Here is a 20101-nt window from a genome sequence, read left to right as displayed (position 1 = left end):
GTAAAACTTAAAAACATGAGCCATTCTATGTTATTGTATGAAGTCATGTGTATTTTCTTGTAATTCTTTCAATTCTTTAATATGTGTGAAAACAGTCAAAAAAATCAATTAAATTGGACCACAAGAGCAACAAATTAGTAACGTATTATAAAAAAGGGGCTATTAGTGAGAAATTAGTACACTTTCGTAATTCCTTTTTTTTTAATGAGAACTATTATTTTGGTAATAGGTTAAAGTATGAGGGATATTTATTATTTATGTCTTTATTACTAAAGAGTTTTCCTAGAGTCCTAAGCTAAAAGGAAGTAAGAGAACTTGCCCAACAAGGTACACACTCCTTATTAATTGGTACTCCTCCTCAATATTACCTTTTTAGAGTCCCTAATATCTCAGAGTCTTCTTCTTCCTCGCCAAATTCAAGACCCAAAAAAAAAAGAGTAAGGTTTAGTTTTCCTGCTTAACTACGTAATGAAAGTGGAAAATACTTCGGCCGTAAAGATAATAGATATTGAAGATGACAATGATGATATTGCAGTAATATATGAAACCCTAAATACTTCAAAGGGTAAAGGAATCAAGATTGGTGAAAAATACTCAAGGAAAAGAGACGTCGAAGTTGAGATTATATCATCTTTTTCTTCAAAACCTAGCAGCAGTGGAACTAAAATGTTTTAATTGATCTATCCAAAGAATATTCAGATGATGAAATTCAGTTTTTGGGTTGTCAATTTTCATCCTCCAGACCTAAAAAATCAAGAAGGTGTTTAGATTCGAAATGTATTGTTATAGATGATGACTGTGATGACATTTTTACGTGTGATATTTGTGTTGACGAAAAGTCAACGAGGGATATGTTTAAAATAATGGGGTGCACACATTCTTATTGCAAACAATGCATGGTTAAGTACGTTGCCTCGAAACTACAAGAGAATGTCTCTACAATTTCATGCCCCGTTCCGGGGTGTAACGGACTATTAGAGCCATATTATTGTCGTTCAATTTTGCCTGACGATGTGTTTAATAGATGGGGCGACGCGTTATGTGAGAAAATAATTTTAGGGTCTGAGAGATTTTATTGTCCGTTTAAGGATTGTTCCGCGCTTTTAATTGATGAATGTAGTGGTGGAAATATGGTTATTACTCAATCAGAATGCCCAGAATGCAAAAGGTTGTTTTGTGCTAAGTGTAAAGTTCCTTGGCATTTAGGGATTTTGTGTGAAGAATTTCAAAAATCAAACAAAGATGAAAAGAAAGAAGAGGAGATACAGCTTATGAAACTTGCAAAGCGCAGAAGATGGCAGAGATGTCCAAGTTGTAAGATTTATGTTGCAAGGAATAAAGGTTGTAACCATATTCACTGCAGGTTAGTTAGTCCAGCCTCGAAAAAATTAATTTTCTGCTTCTGTTTCACGGGCTATTAAAGCCATATTATCAATTTGTGATTTAAAATACTAGGTGATTTCTTCTCATCTATCCAAATCTTGATAAAAAAAGTTATGTCGTACATGTTGCTTGTAAGAGGTAGTAGGTACTCCAGAAATTTTGTCAAGATGGTTAAAAAATATAAAAATTAAACATACGGAGAAGCCAAGGGGATTCGACATACACAATATAATTTTTCGGCGAAGGAATTGGAAACCTTCCGCATCCTAGCTCTGCCCTTTTCCGCTTCCTAGCTCCCCACCGCAAACTCGGACACCACGGTTGTAAAAAAAAAATACTAAACTGAATAAGTATTAGTTTGTATGTTCCACATGGAGTGCAGGTTCATTAATCCATATGATTTTCATATTTTCAATTTGTGATATAAAATACTAGGTAATTTTTTTTTCTATCTATTTAAACATTAATGGACAAGAGTTACCTGATATATATTGTTTGTGGAAGGTGAATAGGTATTAGTTTGGTTCTGGTTTAGAGGTTAGAAGTTTTTAGTGAAATTAATTACTGCGCCTTAAATTCTTGAGGAATTCAAGAATGGCTTTGAAATAAGTTTTATGGACATTAACTCTAGAGACCAAAAGGAGGGCGGACCTAGAATTTGAAGGTAGCCGATGCACTTGTACATTCAATCAAAATCTACTTTGTATCTATAGTACGGTATTATTATATTACTATTTTTTAAAGATATATACATGTATACATGAAATTTTTCTTGAATTTTTCGGATGCTGATGACCCCTCTCTTTACAACATAGGTCCGCCTCTAGCTCGAATGCTAATATAAATAACACCTGAAAATTAACAAGGCCAACTAATTGAATACTTTAATTCCCCCCATTGGCTACATGGTTTAGTGCAAGATTTTATCTCTTTGTTTTGTAGCCAAATTCTGATGCATAATTGTTTTTACAATTGCAGGTGTGGCTGTGACTTTTGTTACAAATGTGGAACTGCATATCCTGGGTAAATTAATATATTACTCCCTTTATCTCAATTTATGTGACAATTATTATTTGGAGAGTTAATATATAAAATTTTTCTTTAGTCATGATTTTTTCAAATACTTTTCAGATACTTGAGTTGTTAACTATAGAGATCTATAATATTTTTATATAATTTCTAAATATATATAAGTTTTATCTTAAACGCCTTAAAGATTCTATGGTTGACTATACAAAAATATTATGTGGTTTGACCTGAATCATATTACATAAAGTGGAAGGGAGAGAGTAATTGATGTAACTAGTTGTGATCAATGTTTTACTCCCTTCGTCTCATATTAATAGTCATGGTTACTAAAAATAGTTTTCTCAATTATTTGTCACTTTAGAAGTTCAAGACAAAATTGATTTTTTTCCATTTTTACCCTTAGTAATAATTGTTTTGAAGATAGAAGTAATACATAAATAGAATAAATATTCAATGAAGAGAGATCATATCTTAAGACATAAATAAGGATAGAATAGTCTAATCCCTTTCCTAATTAGTTTTTCTTAAGAGGCGTGTAAAAGAGAAACACGACACATAATATGAGACGAAAGGAGTAAAAAATAACATTGGAACTCTCTCTCGGTCTAATTCTGATGCATCATTGTTGTCTTTACAATTACAGGTGTCAATGTTTCGGAAACGGACAACAAAGAATCGCACAACAAACAAGGAGCGCGCTTGATATTCTAATCGGACAACAAGGAAACGCACAACAAACAAGGAGCGCGCTTGATGCTCTAATCACAACAAGGAAACACACAACAAACAAGGAGCGCGCTTGATATTCTAATGGAGAGTAAGAAACTCATGTATTATTGTCACCATAGAGGTTTAGACTAACATGACATTTACCAGTTCATGTGCATTACATACAACATACAAACATACATAAACATATATGCACACACACATACATACATGCGGGGACATAATTTGAAGGTTCTGGGTTCTGATTTTATCACTGAACCCTAGCTCGTTGTAGTTACTGGGTTTGCAACAAAATATTTTTACATATTTATCGATTTTTCTAATACAAATACAAAATTTAAGCAAAATCAGCTGGTTTCGTCCGAACCCGTAACTACTACGCTACTTCCGCCCCGTACGTACATACATACACACACCATGTGCAGTTAGAGCACCGAATGGATTTATTTTCTTGAAAGTCATATTTGTTTGATTATTAGATGTAATTTGGAGGCCTATAACCATAGCAAATCAAAATGACATAGAATGATAATGTTGAATTATTATAATACGTAATATCTTCTTCTACCAATTTATTTCATCTTTATTGCATCAGAATGCGGGGGCGGAGGCACAAGCCAACCTACAAGTTTGGTTGAATCTAGTAGCTTTTATTCATACAGTATATATGATGTTTTCATGAAATATGTATAAAATATTAAATATAGAACCCAATCATTAACACTTCAAGTCGTGGTTCCAAAATCTAGAATCAATAAGATTGAAATCCTGATTCCAGCTATGTCAGAATGTCATTAGACATAGCGGGGAATGATATAGAAGAAAGTACTCATATAGTTTATTATTATTCTTTTGAAAGATCCACCATTTGTTGTTTAGAGAAACAACATTTTGATTGTTTGAGTGACTTGCATATCTCTAGTGTGTTGATCTTTTCTTTTTTTGGAATAACAGTGGTGTTTAGGATAATTGCGTGTACCTACATTTTTTCATTTAATACTTGTTGCCTACAATTTGCGCGTACTTAAATTATTTCACCTGATATCCCTGAAACCCTAGCTCTTAAACTATTAACTTTTTGTCAGTTACATACTTAAAACTGTCAGATGTGGTGCTTCACCGATGAAAGTATATGACTCCTCTCTCTCTAATCTCTCTCTCCCTCTCTACTTTAGCAGGTAACGCTTTGTGGGATTTTTTTGGTTCTGACATCTAATTGCAGAGGAAAACAATCAATATGCGATTGTAGTTGAGGTGCCTACTTGTGCAGACCAAAGTTGGAGGGCATATTTGCCAGCTGAGATCAAGTTAGAGGACTTGTTTTTGTATTATGCCATATACTTAGGTCATGATTTATTTGTTCACTTACTTTTGGTTGATGTGGGATAAGTGAATGTGTAATATGGACTCCTGAATAAGTGAATGTGCTTGTTCACTTACTTTTAGGATTGGTGTGATTTTAGAGTATGATTTGGGATCATTGGGGGAGTGGAGTTGGTTTTTGAATGCAAGTACTGAATAATTTTGTACATCAAAGCTTAGACGTATGAAACTATGTTACTTAAAGCGATTTTTGTCTTTGTTGAGAAGTGGTCATTTGATTCTATGATTTTAGTTTTCGCCCTACTTTTATCGTCCGTTAGATCATACCCTTAAATGCATCGTGATATGCCTTTCTCCTTTTGATGTTGTGTTGTTATATGTTGTATGTTCATTGAGTGATTGTGCCATTATACAATTTGATAAGTACTATAGTTTTGGCATATGGGAATTAACAGAACTAACTGTAGTTGAAATGCTTTTTGGTATGGGCGGATGCACGTTCAATGAAGTGGTGTCAATCGATATCGCTTTATCTGAAGTTTTTACTAAATATATATATTAATAATATGAGAAAATAAGAAATAAAAAGAAATAACATCTCTTGACATTGATTGTCTCCTGGCATGTTGGTTATATGTCCTTTTTTAGCTCTAAGAGATCAGATGTTCGAATCTGAACTAGCACCCATTTTTGGCAAATATTTGAGAGAGCCTCTGTGAGCAAAAAATGTGGTTAAGTAGAATTGAACTCATAACCTTTTCTAACTTAAGACTGAACAAAATCAAAGGACTAAGAATGTTTCTTGTCTACAAAAATGATAACTAACGTTATTTATTTCCGTTCTTCTATAAATTTCGATGTCGCTCACAATAATTCCTGCGTACGCCTCGGCTTTTTGGGAATTTTTAGGTACACTGATTGGATAGTAGATGCCTACAGTGTGCAAACGCCAAACAACAAATTTCTTTTTCTTTTTCTGATTCTAAGTTATGCAGATAATTCCAGTGCCTTTTGTCTGCATGGAGATTATAATTAAATTAGTAAAATTTCTTACATAATTACATTGGACTAAAATTTAATGTTTGCTTTTATTTTTTTCTTCTGTTTCCAACTTGATTGTGTTAGCCATGAATTTAATGAGAGGAAGCTTAGCTAGCATGTCCCTTATATTCCATGGGTTTGTTTTTTCTATTCTTTTTCTTCTTTTTTGGGTGGGGAAAGGTGTACAAACTATAATTTCCACTTCCTTTACACTATATCATTACGCGTTTTCGATTCTGGATCCTAAAAGCCTATCGGCTACCCCTACTCAGGGATTATCGAGCCCACGGGATACCCCTACTCGGGGACTACCGCTCGAAGAAAATTCAGAAGGCCCAGGCTACCAAATCCCGAAGGCACAAAACCTATTAGGCGGTGCCCAAAGGCTACGACCATCATGAAAACGGCTCGGAGACGTCCAAAGTCTAAAACCAGAAATTAAGGCCTCTACGAAGACTCGAAATCTACTAAATGATTACCCACGGAAAAAAACATCGTCTAAAAACAGTTAAGCATATTGGAAACCTCCGGTCATACCGAGGTTTCAATTCCATGAGCAAACAAAGTTGCATCGAAGTCAGGCTTCGTTCGAACCTCCGAAAAACGAACGCCGCATAACTACATCTAATTTTATGCTGAGGCATCAAAAATAATACATGAATAGAAATTGCAAGAAGACGTTGTAAAAGTAAAGATGCGATATTTCCAGAAAGAGATAATTACTTATATACATTCCAAAATATATTTACAAAGGCCCGATAGAACGACCTTAAAATAAAAAATCTACATAAGGAAAAACAATAAACTAAAAAGATACTAAGGAATCTACACATGGTCTTCACCAGGGCCCGACTCGTCACCGGAACCATTGGAGCCATCAGATCCCTCAGAGCCTTTGACTCCCTCGGGCTCGTAGAGCTCCTTTGCCTTGGCCTCGAGCCTCTTAGCTTCCTCAATCTCGACCGATAAGTTGAATCCTCGAGCGTGAATCTCTTCAAGGGTCTCTATTCGGGACAACCACTACATATATTCTGCCTTTGTCTTTAAGCGAGTCTCGACCTCCTCCATATCTGCCTTATACTGGACCACCATTTCCTCGCCATCATCAGAGGTTGTGTCCAATTTAGCCCTTAGTGCCGCATATTCTCTTCTGAGGGCATCCCGTTCCACGACAGCTGAGCATAGATGTGCCCGGAGATCGTCGTTCAAACTAGACCACTTTGTACTTCGCCACCTGAAGTTGGTTCTCGACCGACGCCAACTCCGCCTTAGCAGTTTCCTTCTCCGAGGCCAGCCAATCCATCTTGCCCTTCCATACTACGGTTTGGGCCTTGAACTCGTGCATCTCTCGGCCCACAGCTTCGATCTGGTCTATCTTCTGTTGGACCTGCAAATTTTTGTTGTTAGTCACCACGACTAGATTCTCTTTTTTAGCTTCAAAGACCTTTACCTTTTCAACCAAGTCGGCATGTTCCCGTTTCAGGATCGACGCTTCCTTCAGAGTTTTTTCCAGCTCGGCCTGGAGAATCGAGAGGTCTTTAAGGGCCTTGTCACGTTGCTCACTAAGAAGCCTGTACATGTCCTTCTTCCGGACCTATTCTTTGAGCTCGAACTTGAGCCGGCTGATTTTTAAGAGGTACTGGAGGAAGCTTTCATGGTGAAGCACTGAAGCCTGTAAAACAATGGAACTAGTAAGAGACATCAAAGGAAAACTTAAGTAGGGTTCATCTTTTCCTGGTTCTCCTCGATCACCAGGCATCAAAGGTAGCTGGCTACACCTATCAGTGCAGACAGAACACGGGCATCCTCAGGGACTGTGAGAACAACCGTTCTCTAGCGCTTGGGGTCCACGCTCGGCGCGGGAAATTGCTTCACCAATCTTGGGCTCGAACTCAGCCCGCCAGCTCCCGAGGGCATGTCCTTCTTCGGGATCTCCAAGTGACCCAGCCCGGAGAAATCTTCTAATGTGGACATGTCCATGCCGTTGAAGAAGGAGTGGAGAGGATCATCTGTACCATGTACTCTATCACTTGACTTTTCTTTACCCGTTTGTGTCCCTTCAAGCATAAAATCGGTATAAGAGGGCATCTCGATGATATCGATCACACCGGTCGCCTCTTTTAGAACAGGAACGGCTTCTTGGGAGGTTGCAACCTCCATCTCCACTTCGACCTCTCAAATCGGAAGGGGATCGGCCTCGTGGCCCCTTTCCTTGGCCCTTGCCTGCTCCACGGCAGGGTTCAATCCATGGGCAACAAAGATGTCGTCTTCTTTGGGCTCATCCCTGAGCTGGTAGAGGAAGTCAGGGTCTGGTCCCCTGGACTTAGTATTCTTCTTGGGCTTTCGAACTCGGGTGGCCGCCCTCTTTTTTCTCTTCGCGTGGGGATCCGGGAACCCGAGGACTTTCTTTTCCTCTTCTTCTCCTCCTCCGTGGCAATCCCGGGCTGCTCCAAAACGGAGGGCTCGGCGGGTAAGGACTTATCTTGGTCCCCGTCCAGCGGCCTAAGTTCGCTGGTCTTAGGCAGACCTATAAAAGAAGAGAAAATTTTAGCATTATGTAAGTTGGGGACGTAGTGATAACTATGTAGATAAGAACCTTACCATGAGAACGGGCCTCCCATTTTCCCTCCAAAAGTCTACGTCATGTGTGCTCGGAGTACGACATCTGCTTCTAGATCCCTTCGATCCACTCCTTGAACCGGGGGATCGCATTAGGAACTTGGGCAACAGTTGCACGGCCGTAATTACAGGCAATGAGTGAAAGAATGAAAAGAAGTTAATACTTAACAAGACGACACTTACGAGACGCGTTCCACTTCTCGGGGAACGAGAGGAACTCGAGAGGGATCGGGTCTTCGGTTTTCACCCGAACAAACCTCCCCTTCCAGCCTCGATCTCTATCCTCGTCGATACTTGAGAAGGGGGCCTTGCTTGCTCGACGAAAGATCTTTATCAGCCCCCCTCGAAAAATTCGGAGACTGTACAGACAGAGTAGTGGAGGGTGAACTGAGAAGATTCTTTATTGTATCGTTTATCGTCGTGTCATGATGTTACGCACCAATAATATGAATAATAAAGTTGCAACACAATCAAGAAAAAATAGGATACAAAGTAGAACTTTTTTTTGGGGTTAAATCTACCCTGCCTTGGCAGTGTAGGTGCTGTATTTCATGTAATAAAAGAGGGGGACTAGGCCGAAACCTCTGAGTTACAATAGAATACAACACAAGAATGGTGTACCAGACCATTCTTCAAAAAAGGAGGTGGAGCCTATGGACAAAATGACTCCTAAACTCACTATATTCAACTTACAAAAAAATTGTCCTTATCGTATCTACTTCTAAAACTTGGTAGTTGCCACTTATCTAATTGAAATGGACCATTTGTGACACCAGGTAATTGTTGGAGTCTTTCATAGAAGGTCGCATTATCCAGTGTTGTTGCATGTTTTGCCAAAGCATCTGCGACTTGGTTTGCTTCCTATAACAGTGTGAAACCTTTACTCGATTTTGATCTAACATTTGTATGATCTCCTCAATGATCTTCCTCATCTTGGCATTTTGATTTTTCCTGTTTTGCAGCATATCCACAATGAGTAGTGAGTGAGTCCATCTGTAGCTCAATATTGTTAATATCTTGGCTCAGACATAGCTGAATCCCAGCTCTTGCCGCCAAAGCTTTAGTCATATTATTGCTGCTATAGTGCACTGGTATGGAAAAAGCTGCGATGAAATCTCCAACCTCATTCCTTAAGATTCCTCCAATTTCTGCCTTGCCCTTATTTTCCATGTAGCTTCCATCTGTGTTCACTTTGACAGTTCCTTGTTCCGGCAGCCTCCAAATTACTGGGAGAATTTTCTGTACGTGCCTGAGCTTCTCAATATCTTCACATAATCTGCAGCAAGGCCACTCTACAGGACAATTGGGGAAGGACATCCCCAATGCTGCTTTGATGTTCCAGTAGACATTGTGCTCCATGTTCCTAGTCATAAACTTCTTCTGATTCCCATATCTACATGCACACCAACTTTTCCATAATTCACATACGATTAGTATGGGTGTGATCTGTAACAAGTATTTGTGAACACCATTTTTTGGCTAACATTCCACCATTGGACTATTGTGCCTCTAACAGTATTCATCTGAACAATGACCCCCATCGGATCCCCAAATTTTCTCCACAAATATCTAGCTGGATTAGGGGTGTTCAAAACCGATCCGAAACCGAAAACCGAACCGAACCAAACCAAACCGAAGCTTAATGGCTTACTGGTAACGGCTTAACGGCTTATCTGACGGGGAACGGATTGAATTTTTTTTATTAACGGCTTATCGGTTTGGGGGCGGTTTATTCAATTTTCTTAATGAATATTTCGTTAACCCGTTAAGAATATATATATATATATATATATATATATATATATATATATATATATATATATATAAAACTTATTTTTATTTATATATATTAAATATAAAAACTAAAACCCTTGAACTTGAATAACAAAAACAAACCCGTCTCTCTCTGTTCTGTCTCTAAAGTCTAACCCATTCCTAATTCCTAATTCCAGACAAAATCATAGAAACTCTAACGCCTAAACTAGCAGCCACCGCCCACCGGCCAACAGTCCTCGTCGTCGTCGACTTCCACCAGCCACCGATCTCCCTCTCGCCGTCTCGTCTCTCCCTCTCGCGAGTCGCGGCTTCTTATCTTCTTAAGTTCTTATCCAGGTACTCTTACTTATGATCCCCATCAAAATCAACATTATCAAAAGGGGGTTTTTCTATTTCAATGGATCCTGCAGCACTAGTGGCCAAGTATTCTGATCCACTAGTCCTCCATGGAACTGCTGATAGATTCACTGATCCGTTGGCTTCTCAAGATCTGTACAATGAGGCCGCTTCTGAGTTCAAGGACATTAAACTTTATGATGGGTTCTTGCATGACCTTCTGTTTGAGCCCGAGCGTGAAGAAATTGCTCAGGATATCATTGACTGGATGCACAAGAAGTTAGGTGCTGGCAATCTTGCAAATGTGTATAGTCAGTGCTATCTTTGCAAATAGTTAGTGTTTTGATTGATCAGGGGTTTTAAGGGCTGCTATGATATGAGATGAAGCTATACTTACTAATTTACTATGCTGGATTTGTTTCCCTTTTTCTCTTCTAGTGGTAATGAACCTTTTCTGCTGGATAAACATTTGAGATTTGAATGACTTCAGTAATCAGTACGGCAGTACCTAGTTCTAGTGAGGATAATTTCGATTTGTGAATATGTATGTTAGGCCGATAAACCGCCCGATAACCGCCCGATAAGAGCTAAACCGATACCAATCCGTCCGATATCTTATTGGGTGGCTAACGGATTAATACATTTAAAAGCTGATAACCATTAAGCCAAACCGTTAAGAGTAAATAACTGCCTAATCCGCCCGATAAGCACCCCTAAGCTGGCTAGCTTTCCACAAAGTTATGATGTATAGTCTCATTTTTAGGGACTAAGCAACATACACATCTTGATGTTGTTTGGCTTCCAAATCTGATCAACACATCCTAGAAGGGGAGCTTATTTTGCATTAACCTCCATGCTAATATAGAGATCTTTGCTGGTAAGTTCCTATTCCAAACTTTTGAGAGTATTGGATTTGGAACTTTCTTCCTTCTAGTAGTCTGCCAAGCCGAGAAGTTGGTAAAATTTCCATCCGCTGCCGGATCCCATATTGCATAATCTTCCCTACTTTGATCTCCAATATTGACTGCTTGTACCTGCTGAACCAGATTTTTTGGTAGTGTTTCCCTTAATTTCAGTTGATTCCAGCTTCCATTTCTAATGAAGTCCTTCACCATTGGCTTAGAGGAATTTGAGTGTGATGGGTAAGTGCTGGCTAGGGGTCCTTTGCCAGTCCAATTATCCCACCAAAAGCTACAATTTCCTCTGTTGATCATCCAAAATATGTTAGGTTCTGCTTTCCCTCTTATCTTCATCATGTCTCTCCAAATGTGCGATTGCTTAGTTGCCCCCTTCAATGCCACTGGGTGGCCTTTAGAACACTATTTTGCCCTAAGAAAGTTAGTCCATAGATTTTGCTACGTTCTGAAATTCCACCATCTTTTGATTGTGAATGTGTCTCCAATGTCTTGAAGACACCTGATGCCAATGCCTCCTTACTCTATGGGATAACACATATTCTTCCAAGAGCTCCAATGATATTTGGACTTGTTAGTGTTAGCTCCCCAGAAGAAATTTGCAAAATATCTTTCCAGTGTTTTGTAAGTAGCCTTTGGTGGATTCATCGCAGCAAGGGTGTATGTCGGAATTGCCTGCAAAATATATTTAATTAAAGTAAGTTTTCCTCCATGTGACAGCATCTTCCTTTGCCATCCATTAGGCCTTTTGGATATCTTTGAGACTAGGCCATCAAAATAGACTATCTTCTTCCTCCCAACAAAGATAGGGCAGCCAAGATACACAAATGGGAATTCTTTGTTCAAGAACCCTGTCGTGCTTCTCATTCTGTTTATTCTTGATAGTGAGGCTTTAGGATCTATTGGGAAAAAACTTTTATCATGATTGACTAGTTGTCCTGATGCCGCTTTATATTTCTTCACCACTTTCATAATCATTCGAACTGATTTAGAACAACCAGCCGTGAAGATCACAATGTCATCTGCATAAGACAGATGACTCACCTGAGGACCCCTAAGACTCATAGAAAAAGGAGTAAAGTTCCTTTCCTGTTGGAGGTTGTTAAGCATCCTAGAAAGAACCTCAGCAGCCAGTACAAACAACGAGGGAGATATTGGTCTCCTTGTTTGAATCCTTGGGAAGATGTGAAAAAACCTTTTCTCGTTCCATTTATGATGATTGAGTACCATACATCTGAAACCAATCGCCATATCATATCTATCCACACTTCATTGAACCCAAATCTTCGTAACACAGCAGTAAGAAAAGACCACGACAGTCTGTCGTAAGCCTTTGCCATATCCAATTTGATAACCATGTTACCACCTTTGTTGGGCTGATTGATTCCTTGAACAATTTCTTGTGCCATAAGCACATTTTCTGTTATAGATCTACCCTTTATGAAACCACTTTGATTTTCTGATATCATTGAAGGGAGTATCAGATTCAGTCTCGTGGAAAGAATTTTGGAAATTATCTTTGAAGAGAAGTTGGACAGGCTTATAGGTCTCATTTCTGAGAAAGTGGAGGGGGAGTCTGTTTTGGGAATCAATGCCAGGCATGTATGATTGAAGTGCTTGGTGATATGACCCCCGTTAAAGAAATATTGCACGAAATGTATGACATCTTTCTTTATGGTTTCCCAACATTTCTGGTAGAACAACCCACTGAATCCGTCAGGACTTGCTGAACTGTTAGGACACATAGTAAAGACAGCTTCTCTAACATCCACTTCTCCAGGGATTGAAGTCAAAAACTCATTGTCTGCTTGTGTGACTACAGTAAAAATGCACTCCAGGATCCTCCTATTTTCCTTGGTTGGCCTAAGGTTGAAAAGTTTCTTAAAGTGTCTGATGGGTGCTTTAGTGATCTTTTCATCTCCTTGAATCCAGTTGCCTCTATGATTTTTGATCTTGTTCAATTTCATTCTTCTCCTTCTGTCTCTTATCACACTATGGAAGTATTTGCTGTTGTAATCTCCTGCTTCAAACCATTTTTGTTGAGCCTTTTGTTTGAACATTGATTCTTGCATTGCTGGCCAGCTAACATATTCCGCATGTGCTTTGTTCAGTTCTTGTCTTGTTCTTTCATCATTACTGATTAGTGCTTGCTCCTCCAATCTCTGCACTTCTGTTTCCCATTCTTTACATTTCATATGTACATCCCCAATCTCTTCCTTTGACCATACACTCAATCTTCTGCTAAGTGCCTTCAATTTCTGTTGTAATGTCCATATTGGATTACCTGTGACCTGCATGTTCCATGTTTCTTGTACTACCTCCTGAAAATCATTCTGACCTGTCCAAAATTCCATGAATCTGAAGTACTTGATAGGTTCCTGTTGATTGTTGAAGCACTTCATGAGAAGTGGCCTATGGTCAGAGCCAGTTCTCACAAGATGCCTAACACTATTGTTTTGAAATTTCTGAAGCCATAGGCCATTGATCATGATCCTATCCAATCTCTTCCAAATCCTCTTTGAAGGTCTTCTATTGTTGAACCATGTAAACTTAACCCCTACATATCCAGCATCTAGTAGTTCGCAATTGTTCATACAATTAGCAAAATCAATGCTTTTGTTGATTCTATATGGCCTTCCTCCCAATTTCTCATCTGTGTCTAGGATTGAACTGAAATCCCCTCCCACACACCATGGGCCATTCACCATTGCATTTACCCTTTCTAGACTATGCCAAAGCTCACTTCTTTCAGTAGAAGTGCACTTAGCATAAACAACAGTTACAAACAGTCCATTGTCTTCTCCTTCTTCACTGATGTTTATTGTTATTTGTTGGTCTTCATTTGTAATCACTATTGTTTGACAGTTTGTTGTCCAGAAACACCATATCTTGGCATTGTCATTTGATATACATTGATGGAATCCCAAAAACTTTTTGTATCCTTCAATCTTCTCTTTCCAAAAGCTTCCCAAAAGATCTGATCCAATAGAAATCTCGCATTGAGCGTAGCTGATATGCGGCTACGGCTAGCCGATCATATCATTCCATAAAAAAAATCTATATGTATAGAGAGATGAACAAACGGCTCCATAATGGCTACAAAAACAACTTTGTTGATAGTGATTAGATTTTCTAATCTATGTATGGCCTTTTTTGACCTGACTCCTCTGATATTCCAGAAGATCGCACTTATCACAAAAATCAATTTTTTAAAAGTTTTGTTACTCTCTTCCTCTGTCTAGGGGGAGTTATCTCTTTGTTCCTTTTGTTTCTGCCTTCCCTCCTCTGCTGACTTCTTCCTCTTTCAGTTGGTAAGCAGTCCTTTTTGTTTGAACTTCCAGTCATCTTGTGATCTGAATTATTAAACTTCTTTTGCCTGTTCTTCTACTGTCTCAGAGTCTCCTACACTGCCTAGTTCTTCTTTGTCTCTTTCTTGTGGCATATTGTGTCCCCCATTCAACTCCACAACTAGGTGGATTCCTTGCTGATTCTTGATGGCTGTGTCAACACTGGATGTGTCTAGTTCTGTTTTCTCCACCCTTTGAATGTTGTCGTTCTGCTTTGCCACTTGCTCATCCTCCAGTTCAGTGTTTTGAGGTCTCCTACTTTGAGGTGTATGGCACGAGTTATCATCTTTATTGTCATTCTCCCTTGGTGAGATGGTTCCCTGTTGTTGCACCCCTGCTTTTGAGCTTTCCCCATTTTCATTAACTTCATCAGTATTTTCGTCAACACTTTGGATTGGTATTTGCTTCAGAATTTCCCTGCTCTTGGTCCTCTTTTTGGTTGTTTTGAAGATCACTTTGCTTCTTTTCTTTGGTATTTTCTTTGCCTTATTGCCTTTCTTTTGCTTTGTTCTCTTATTAACAGATACCTTGGCCTCCTCCTTCTCATTATCTTTTTTGTTATCAATCTTGTCTTCATTGCTTACTTCCTTCTGCCTGAATTGAATTCCCTCCTGTTGTTTGTCATTAGCATTTGGTTCTCCCTTGCTCATTTCAACTACAATTCTATCCCTTTCTAAGCTTTTTCCTGCTGCAATTGTTTCACTGTCTTTTGCCTCTAATTCCTTGACTTCATTAGCTCTTCTTCTCTCCAAGACTCGACAATTCATCATCAAGTGTCCCAGCTTCTTGCAGTGTTTGCAATATTTTGGTACATTATCATACTCCAGTTTCTGCTCGAATCCTTTCAGAGCGGAGTCATCATCTTCATCTCCCACCCAAACACTAGTTAGCAAAGGCTTGAGCAAATCTACTTCTAGTCTCACCTTAGCCATACTAGGCCTAGTTTTCCCTCGTGTAGCTATGTCCATTTCCAGCGGAGTGCCAGCGTCACTTATAATTTGTTTCACATAGTGCCATGTATGTAGATGGAACGGTAATCTAGGAAGATTAACCCATACCGGAACTATGGGCATGTCCTCCTCTGGTTTGAAGTCTGGGCTCCATTTCTGTAGCCACATTTGATTTCCTTCAATATCCACTGATCTTCTGTACCACACCGTGCTATAGTCCTCATCATTTGTGAAGTCTAGAAAGACATTGTTGTTATCATAAACTCCAATTTTGACCGAGCCCTTCAATGGAAATCTCTCCAGGAACCTCGACCTAATTTTTTCAACTTGGGGGAGGATTTTCAGAAATCTCCCCAGAATCGTTCTCCTGCATTCCGCAGCCATGACTCCATAGTAATCCTTGGTCTTAAAAATCACCGCTGGCATGCCATTATAGGTTGTTCTTCTCGCTATCACTGATTCCTGCTCTTGCTTAGTTGGGTTTGGGGTGGAGTTGATGGTGTTAGCATAAGAGAGTTTCGTTGGAATTCCTTCTGGTATCTGACTCGTACTGGCCTTGGGATCTCTCTGGTGGTCTACACGCGCCGGATTGTTGCCGTCCGACGGCTCCATGTGGTGGTCGTGGTTCAGAAACGGGGGGATCTGTTAGGGATTTTACATTAGGCGCGTGAGGCGCATTCTGTACTCGTTATTGGTTTTGAGGATCAGTACTTTGTTCTCAAAATTCAAATTCCCATTATTATCATCTACTACAGAGGAGAGATTCCTGGCATCTCTGCTGCTAAATCACTGATTCAGGTGTAAAATACTGAAGGATACAATGTAGAACTATTGTATAAAAAAGTAGGATAAAAAATAAAATATGATTATTTAATAATAAGGAAGGGCAAGATGAGAAAAAAATAAAGTAACGACGCCACCACACCAAATCCGTCGTTTCATAAAGTTTCATAAAGAGGCACTTTTCATCGTTACGTAACGACGGATTTTACGATTCGATACAATAAAATTTAAGTAACTATCAAAACAAATATTATATTTAAAGTAACAACACTACAATGGATAACAACCATCAAACAAGCTGTAAAGTGGACCAGAAGGAGTAACAAATTAGCAACGTATTATAAAAAAGGGCTATTAGCGATAAATTAGCACAATTTCGTAATTCCTTTTTTTGGCGTATGAAAACTATTATTTTTTTAGAGCTGTCAAAATGGACCAGCCCAGCCCAGCCTAGCCCAAGCCTCGCGGGCTTTTAAATTTGGTGGGCTAGGATGGGCCGGCCCGCCACATAAACGGGCCTTAAAATGGCCAGCCCAACCCAGCCCTAAGAGGGCCGCGGACTAAGGCGGGCCGACCCTTCAATTGTTTTTTAAGAAAAAAGAATTTCTTTAAATCCTTAAATATTTTTGTGACATAGTCGATTAATCATGTAAATTACTTTTGTTTGCTTAGAGCGTAAAAAAAGCTTGATATTTGACGAGCAATCTCGTATTTGAAATGCAAATTCTCTATATCTCTAACTCTTTTTTTTTAAATTTACATGAATATTTTCTTAATGCATTTCTTTCATTTTCCTCAGATTCAGGGATTGCTTCAATCAGTTTAAATGTTGAGGTTTTTTAATTTAGGATTAATATCATTTGCTGATTTCATTATTATAGTCCATAAAAATTTTAATATTTCTGAAATTTGCTAGTGGTCAATTGTTTTTTTTTTGGGTGTATTTAAAATTGATCTTTTTCTATATTAAAGAGCAGTTTAAATATTAATAGTATATTAAAGTAATCCAAACTGATCATTGGCCAATAAAAGTAATATTTTCTTTTGAAAAATAATTATTACTGGCCAACTAAAACTTTTCGAGTTCGTTATTAACTAAGCAAAAGAAAAACTCATATTACATGCATGTCAAAAATCTAAATTCTAGTTGATATGGAAGGGTAAATGAGCAATCTAGGGTTGGGGAATGGGGATTATTGTGATGACCCAAAAGGTCATCACTTGTTTTTAAAATGAATTCTGCATTTCAAGGCCTTAAAACCTCTTTCAGCTTCACCTCGATTTGTGTGCGCAGTCCGGGCGCGTAGCCGGAAAGCTATTATGTGAAAAATCTGTGAAACTGTTAAAATTTTGACTTAAAATGCATTTAAGTTGACTTCGGTCAATGATTTGGGTATACGGACCCGAACCCGCGAAAAATATGGGACTTGGGCATATGCCCGGAATCGAATTCCGAGGTCCCAAGCCCGAGAAATAAATTTTTAAAGAAAATTATTTTCTGGAAATTTCTATGAGTTTTGGAAATGAAAAGCATTTAGAATTTGATGGTATCGGGCCCGTATTCTGGTTCTGGAGCCCGGTACAGGTCTTATATGTGAAATAAGATGAGTATGTGAAATTTGGTAAGAAACGGAAGTCGTTTGAGGTGTTTCGGACCCGTAGTTGTGAAAATTCCTACTTTGAAAGTTTTGAGGTTTTTCTTAGATTTCTATGCTAAATTCATTGTTTAAGAGGTTATTTTGGCGATTTGATCGCATGAATAAGTTCATAAGATGTTTTTGAGTTGGTACGTATGTTTGGTTTGGAGCCCTGAGGGCTCGGGTGAGTTTCGAAAAGTTTTGAACTCATAAAAAGTTGCAGGTTTTTGCTGTTCAGTGCCCAGGGATTTTGTTCTTCGCGTTCGCGTGGGCCCACTCGCGAACGCGTAAGGCAAAACTCCCAGGTGCCAGTTTTCCTCTTCGCGAACGCGAGGCTTGGGACGCGAACTCGAGGCTGTGGGGGGAGTACCCTTTGCGAACGCGTCCAGGCCCTCGCGAACGCGAAGGCTTATGGGCCTGAGCAAGGGGAGGGGTATTTACCCTACGCGAACGCGGCCACTGGCCCGTGAACGCGAAGGCTCGAGGAGCTAATGCTCCGCGAACGCGAGCCCAATGTCGCGAACGCGAAGGTCACTTAGGCCTAATTCATCGCGAACGCGACAGGCCTATCGCGAACGCGATGAAGGCCTGTCCAGTAATTTTAAAACAGAACCAAAACGGGATTTAGCCAAAATTTCATAACTTCTTCTTCCGAACTCCATATTGGGCGATTTTTGAAAAGGGATTTCACCACCAATTCATAAGTATGTAATCTTAGACTCATTTTCTTCAATTTCCATAGACACCCATTAGATTTCTAGGCTTAAATCATGTTCTTAAGGATAGAAAATTAGGGATTTGGGTAGAGTTAGGGCTTTTTGTATATTTGGAATTTAGACCTTGTTTTGTGGTCGAATTTTGCAACTAATTGTATATTCGGGCTCTGGTTGAATGGGTGATCGGATTTTGGTCCGAACCTCGTGTTTTGAGCAAGCGGGCCTGGGGTCTATTTTTGACTTTTTGGGAAGAATGATTAGAAAGCTTTAAGCATTGGAATTGGATTTTTTAGCGTTTATTGATGTTATTAAGTCGATTATGTCTAGATTCGATTGATTTGGAGCCAAATGGAAAAGCTGTGTTTGAGGCTTGAGTTGGCCGTGGAAGTTCGAGGTAAGTGTTTGGTCTAACCTTAGCTTGAGGGATTAGGATTTGTCTCATATTTGCTACTTGCTTCTTGTTGAGTACGACGTATAGGCATAGTGACGAGTATCTATACGTTGGTGTCGAGCATGACCGTGAGCCTAAAATTGTAATTTATTGTGTTCTTAAATAATACTACGGATGCTTAAATTGATGATTCTCGGTATTGAGCAAGGATTAAGATTGTTCTCGTGGAAATTACTTATGATTGAGTATTGGTGTTAGCTGAGGTAGTTAGATGTTGGAACGAGATTGTTTATAGCTATTTCTCCCTTGCCGGGACGTATTTACTTATACTGTCGATTCCCTTGCCGGGATAGTGTAGTTCTTTATTGATCCCTTGCCGGGACTCTTGTTATGATTGTTGTTGATTGTATATGTGGATCGGGTTGCGCGCCGCAACAATGATATAAATGGATCGGGTTGCATGCCGTAACAGTGATATAAATGGATCGGGTTGCACGCCGCAACAATGATATAAATGGATCGGGTTGCACGCCGCAACAATGTTATGAATGGATCGGGTTGCACGCCGCAACAGTGATATGAATGGATCGGGTTACACGCCGCAACAATGATACAGTTGGATCGGGTTGCACACCGCAACAGTGATAATTGATAGGGATCGTTTTGCGCGCCGCAACAGTGTTATTATTGTTGGATGTGGATCTCAAATTGTTCTCTTACATTTCTCTTAAATTACTGCTGGAATTGATACTCCCCCGCAGCATGTACCCTCTCCCATCTATATTTGTTTATTCCTGTTTTATTTTCCACTATATATTATATGACTGCACAGGTTTATCTGGAGTCTGGTCCTAGCCTCGTCACTACCTCGCCGGGGTTAGGCCAGGCACTTAGTAGCACATGGGGTCGGTTGTGCTGATGCTACACTCTGCACTATGTGCAGATCCCGGAGCAGCTTTTGGACAGTAGCATTTGGGGTGGCTGCCTTGAGTCCAGCTAGAGATCGCGAGGTAGTCCTGCAGGCGTCCGCAGGCCCGACGTTCTCTTCTATCTTATTATGTACTCTGTTTTCATTTGATTCCGAGACAGACTGTATTTCTTTCAGACATTTGTTGTAGTAATCATAG

This window comes from Nicotiana attenuata, chromosome 9 (assembly GCF_001879085.1).
Source record: "Nicotiana attenuata strain UT chromosome 9, NIATTr2, whole genome shotgun sequence".
Lineage (NCBI taxonomy): Eukaryota > Viridiplantae > Streptophyta > Magnoliopsida > Solanales > Solanaceae > Nicotiana > Nicotiana attenuata.
The sequence above is the reverse complement of the archived record's forward strand: the minus strand, read 5'-3'. Positions refer to the sequence as shown.